Source organism: Suncus etruscus, chromosome 12 (assembly GCF_024139225.1).
Source record: "Suncus etruscus isolate mSunEtr1 chromosome 12, mSunEtr1.pri.cur, whole genome shotgun sequence".
NCBI lineage: Eukaryota > Metazoa > Chordata > Mammalia > Eulipotyphla > Soricidae > Suncus > Suncus etruscus.
The window spans coordinates 16,199,973-16,206,157 of record NC_064859.1 but is presented as its reverse complement, the minus strand read 5'-3'; the positions used below and the strand labels follow the sequence as shown (position 1 = coordinate 16,206,157).

The 6,185-nt window shown below is 37.3% G+C and overlaps 1 pseudogene; it reads left to right on the top strand.

Moving 5' to 3' along the window:
- The first annotated feature begins 5,389 nt into the window (after positions 1–5,389).
- LOC126024942 (uncharacterized) lies at positions 5,390–5,563 on the top strand (annotated as a pseudogene).
- The last annotated feature ends 622 nt before the right edge of the window (positions 5,564–6,185 follow it).

Genomic DNA, 6,185 nt, shown 5'->3' with positions numbered 1-6,185 from the left:
TGAGCATAAAGCCAGAAGTAACCTCTGAGTGCCTGAGTGCTGCTGGGTGTGACCCCCCAAAAAAAGAGTTTAAGATAAGTGCCCACCTTTTAAAAAGATCTCACATGTTCTTTCAACTATTTGGGGGACACACTCAGCAAAGCTCAGGAGTTACTCCAGACTCCGCCTCCTTTTTTTTCTTTCTTCCTTTTCTTTCTTAACTTTTTTGTTTTTGTTTTTGGGCCACACCTGCTGTGCTCAGGGGTTACTCCTTTTTATCTGCTCAGAAATAGCTCCTGGCAGGCACGGGGGACCATATGGGACGCTGGGATTCAAACCAACTACCTTAGTTCCTGGAGCGGCTGCTTGCAAGGCAAACGCCACTGTGCTATCTCTCCGGCCCCTCTTTCTTCACCTTTTGTATTTCAGGAATAAAAGAGGCCTTCAAGCATATGAAATTACATCTCGCTCTGACAAAAGCATAATTTTATGTGATTTCATATAACTTAAGCAAAACTAAATATAGACTCCTCTATAGTGTCTTTCTTTGTAAATAATATAACAGCTTCCTGATGTCAGAAGTACTGCAAATATTCTTTAAACACTGAATTGGATTAATGATAACTAAAGTCACAAAAAATAGTATATATCAATGCAATACATATGTAAATTGGAGATCTCATTGTGTGTCTCTATCTAAATACAGTAAAGCAGAATATGAAATTTAGCATGTTCTCCCATGTCCCAGGATAGTCTAGAAAAGAGAAAAGTTAATGTATACTAGAGACGTAACATCATCAGATAATACATAAGGGAAAGAACAAATAATTTGTGAAGAATATTGGAAACAAATTATCCATCCTAGATTACTGCAATATAAGTAGCAAACGTAGGTCTCCTAAAATATATCTGAACTTTGTGTAGTTCTGGTGGACAGTTGACAATGTGTTGTACATATCTCATCAGTAAGGCATGGAAAGTCTTCCCAGACTGGGTTGCATACATACCCCAGACACTAGCTCTGTCTTCTGCACACTTTTTGGCTTCTTCTATTCTAGTAAATACAAATTCATGGATCATATTTATAAGGGTTGACTTTAATTTGCTACTTTCTATATCTTGTTAATCCTCACTCTGCTCAGAGATTACACCAAACCATGCTGGGGTGAAGGGGTGAGTTCTACAATACAGGAAATTGAACCAAGGATAGCTTAGTTAATAGAGCTATTTCTCTAGTTCCTCTTTCCTGATTTTTGAAGTGATATTTATTATTTTTGTTTTTAACTGTTTTCTAATTTTATATCTTAGATTTTAATTAACCAGATGAATTATGTGCAAATATGTTGGCCCATTCAGCAGGATGTCTTTATTTTCATTTATTTTTATTGAGACCATTGTGGATTACAAATCCTTCATAGTTGTATTTTGAACATATAGTGACAGTGAATTAGGGCCATTCCTACCACCAGTGTTGACCTCCATTTACCAAAGTGCCCAGCATGTATCCCATACCTCCACCCTTAGGCCCTTGGACTACCAGTGTAACCGATCCATTTTAGTTTTAGATTATTGGAGTTTGGGTTTCTTGATTCTATTATTCTATTTTATTGTCTATTTTATTATTCTATTTTATTTGACTTGGGTATTTATTTCTGACCTTTTTCATTTATTTATTTATTTTACATAATTCACCTAAGACCACATGGCCACTGGGCTATATCCAATTTATTTCTTTTCTCAGTTTATAGATAGACATTAAAATATGTAGTAAAACAAAGTATTTCATGTCCCAAGTTTCTATGAAAAAGGCAGGAGCCCCTTTCTAGAATATATAAGGGGTGTGTATGTGTGTGTGGGGGCAGGTTTTTTCTGATTGACATCGACTGAATGCATCTCATTCTCACACATGGCACAGTTTTCTGCACCACCATTAGAAATCATACACACTTTGGGGTAGGTCCTAATGCTGTTCTGGCACCAACCTGCTCCATGATAGGTTCGTATAACATCCTGCTGATGACAAAAAAAGCAAGAACTTGCTCTAAGGACAGGTTTAACTACCGACTTGCTTTATGGGCAGGTTTACTTACCAAACAGAATGATGAAATCAGATGTTCCATGACACCGTGGTTTTGTCATAGGATCTGTGCAAAACCAAGACCTCTAAATTACAGAAGCCTGACTGCTACAACCGTGATTGAGTAGAACATTTCCTGTGACCAGGAAGAAAGACCTTGAGTTTGGACAATTTGTATGCCGGGAGCCTGTAGTTGGTCTTAAGATCGATTCTTCATGGGTAGAGACACCCAGTGTTTTTAGACCAACTAAGGGTATTTCCTTTCTAATTTCCTCAACACTTACTGTGCCTTAAAACAAAATATCTTGGAGCTAGCATGAAATAATAGCCACAATGCATCTGCCTTGCCTCGCTAGCCTAGGACTGACAGTGGTTTGAGCCTCCAGCATCCCATATGGTCCCCAAGCCAGGAGCGATTTCTGTGCGCATTGCCAGGAGTGACCCTGAGCATCACCGGGTGGGGCCCAAAAACAAACAAACAAATAAACAAAAAATCTATTTCAAATTCCATTGGTTTGTAAATAACTTCATTTCTTTAGTTTATTCAGAAAAGTGAAGAGAAGGAAGACGATTTTGATTATTGGGAGCCTTCAGAGCACTTAACATTAAGTAATTCTTCACAACCCAGTAATGACTTAACAGGCAATATTATGGCAACTAATATAGTTAATGAAAGCATCTCTGAATTTGACATATCTCGTTCTTTTATTGTTGTTGCTGTTGTTTTGCTTTGTTTTGTATTTTGGGGGGTCACACCCAGCAGTGCTCAGAAATCGCTCCTGGCTCTATGCTCAGAAATCACTCCTGGCAGGCTTGGGGGACTATATGGGATGCCAGGATTCAAACCACAGTCCTTCTGCATGCAAGGCAAATGCCCTTCCTCCATGCTATCTCTCCGGCCAGACATACCTCATTCTTCCAGTGATTCTGCAATTCATGAGAACCTAACTGCAATCCCACCTTTAATAGTAGCTGAGACAGCAATAGTTCCTTCCTTGGAAAACCTAAGTGTGGTTTTGGACAAAGCATTAACAGACTGTGGAGAGCTTGCCTTAAAACAGTTTCATTATCTTCAGCCAGTAGTTGTCCTTGAAAGATCTAAGTTTTCCACACCAATTTTTTTTTTTTTTTTTTTTTTTTTGGTTTTTGGGCCACACCCGGTGACGCTTAGGGGTTACTCCTGGCTATGCGCTCAGAAGTCGCTCCTGGCTTGGGGGACCATATGGGACGCCGGGGGATCGAACCGCGGTCCGTCTCCTAGGCTAGCGCAGGTAAGGCAGGCACCTTACCTCGAGCGCCACCGCCCGGCCCCTCCACACCAATTTTAGACTTGTTTCCAACTAAAAAAGACAGATGAGCTTGCGTAGGAAGTTCCTAAATTGCAATTATTTTAGAGACAGAATGGCTCCAGCATTGCAACATGGGGACAATTGCCAATTCAAACAAAGGTTGAAAACCAGCCACACCAATGTTTAGGGTAGAGTAGGCCATGTATTTACATGAATGTATAATATCTACAACAGAAGTATTGGCTGAGTTCATTAGCTTTATTGATTGGGTTTTTGTTTATTAAAAAGCAAATGGAACTGTATTCTTGTTTGGTGCTAATTAATACATCAAAATATACTTGGGCTTTATTTTTTCAAATTAAGTGCATGATTGTTTATGGAAAAATACTAAGATCTCAGGGTGGGAGGGCTAAGGAAAGGAATTAGGAGTTCATACTTGACTTGAATATGCACCTAAGAGTGTTTTGTGTACTTATTGTACACTACAGCATCTTATATTTTTAAGTTGAGTTTTGATAAATTACAATTTTTCACCCCAAAAATCTTCCTTTATTTTTAGCTATTGTTTTGTTTACTGTGTAGAGATTTTTGAGTTTCATCTAGTCCTATTTACTTATTTTATTGAATGACTTTGCCAATAAAGTTAAGTCATTGAAGATGCCACTGAACTGAATATTGGGAATTCAGCCTTTGCACAATATTTCTTAATGTATGTGACACAAACTACTAATAAAAGGAATCTTTATGAGTACTGAGGGCTATTATACCAAATGATAAAACTCCATATGAAAGTCTCCTAAATTTTTGCTGAAATAAGAAAAACTTTAATTTTCTTTGAGAGTTTCTCCACTCAAAGCACAAATATTCTATTTTTTTTTGTTTTCTCAAACACATTGAAGAGGGTTGCTTTTCTAAAATTGATAGGTATGAATGAATAGGAATACCCATGTCATTTTAAAAATATATGCTGATATATGAACTAGCTTATGAATTCAAAAGAATAGTTCATACAAACATTAATTCAGAAGGACATATGCATGTCATTATGCATTACTACAAGGATTGCAATAGCTAAGATATGGAGTCAGCCAACAACAGAAAAATGAATTCTTAGGATGTGTAACATATACACAATGGAATAGTGTGCTGTTATGAGGAATGATGAAATTATGCAATTTCCTGCAGCTTGGTTAGAACTGGGAAATCTCACGTTGAGTAAAGTAAATCACAAGAAAGACAAACACAGGATGATCTCTCTTATCTGTGGTATATAAAATAACCAGGTGATAAAATGTAATGTAGTAAAGGGGGAATGACTAGATCACCCATGTGTCCAGAATTAGGGGAGGAAAGAACAAAGAAGGAAAGACATCAAGATGAGAAAGTTAAATAATAAGGGGGGCAGAGCTATAGTACAGTGGTAGGGCATTTTCTCTGCTGACCCAGGACAGACCTGAGTTCTATCAGTGGCGTCTCATATGATCCCCCAAGCCAGAAGCAATTTCTGAGTGCATAGCCAGGAATAACCCTGAGCACAACTGGGTATGACCAAAAAAATAAAACAAAAGAGGGCCCAGAGAGATAGCACAGCGGTGTTTGCCTTGCAAGCAGCCGATCCAGGACCAAAGGTGGTTGGTTCGAATCCCGGTGTCCCATATAGTCCCCCGTGCCTGCCAGGAGCTATTTCTGAGCAGACAGCCAGGAGTAACCCCTGAGCACCGCTGGGTGTGTCCCAAAAATCAAAAAATAAATAAAAAATAAAAAAATAAAACAAAAGAAACAAACAAACAAACAAACAACAGCAGAAAAAGATATATAATAAGGATAGCAGTCAAGGTTTTGTTATAATGATGTTAGAGAGTGATATAGCTTTATTACCAAAGCACAGACTCAACAACACTGAATACATGGGTTCTAAGTGAAACCATAGAACTTTAATGTGCTTGGAATGATGGCAGGTGCGGTGGTGTGAAGGTGGGATGGGGGCATTGGTTGAGAATGGATCTGACACTTATGGTGGAACTGCTTTAGAAATATATGCTTAATCCTTACTTGGCAGGGGAGATACCATGATCACAAAGGTGGTTTTCCCAGGGTGAGGCTTATACATTGCTCTCCAGATGTGCTGACCCCTGTTATTTTCCCAAATGTGGAAAACTTGACTGCATAATTTGTGGCAGTGGGAGAGAAAATAAAGAAATATATGTTTAAATCTCAACTATCAATTACTTTGCAAAAAAGTTATTTAAATAAGTAAAACATTTTTAAATGTAATGTCCAACTTGCAGTAAAATAAATAAATTACAAATGAATGTTTTAATGTAGAGATGCTTCTAGTCGTAATTTTAATGACTTCCAAACAATGCCATTTGACAAATAGAAATTATGTCAGTTAAGCAAAACCAAAAGTATCTGTGTTTGTTTAGAAAAACTTTCCATTTCATTAAAATAAATTTCATGTCAATGATAATTTCACTGTTATTATGTCAGATCTTTAGAAGCTATGCGAATCTGAAAAAGTCAAATCTCTCTCAAGTCTCATTGAAAGGTTAATTCTTTATTGTTGCTATTATTATTGTTTTCAAAGTGTATGTGTCTTAATTTCCCTGCACCAGATTCTGAAATAATAAAAGCTATTTTTAAGGGTATAAGAACATACATTTTAAATGTGTGGGAGTAAGATTATGAAATTAAATTTTACTAAGGACTAGAGTATCAAAGTTTCTATGTTGTACCAAACTGTCATATTCAGTATGTCTTGAAAAATGCTTTTGCTTCATTTTAAAACAAGACTCTGATAAAACAATAGCAATGTACTCTCAATTGTTCGCCAGTCTAAA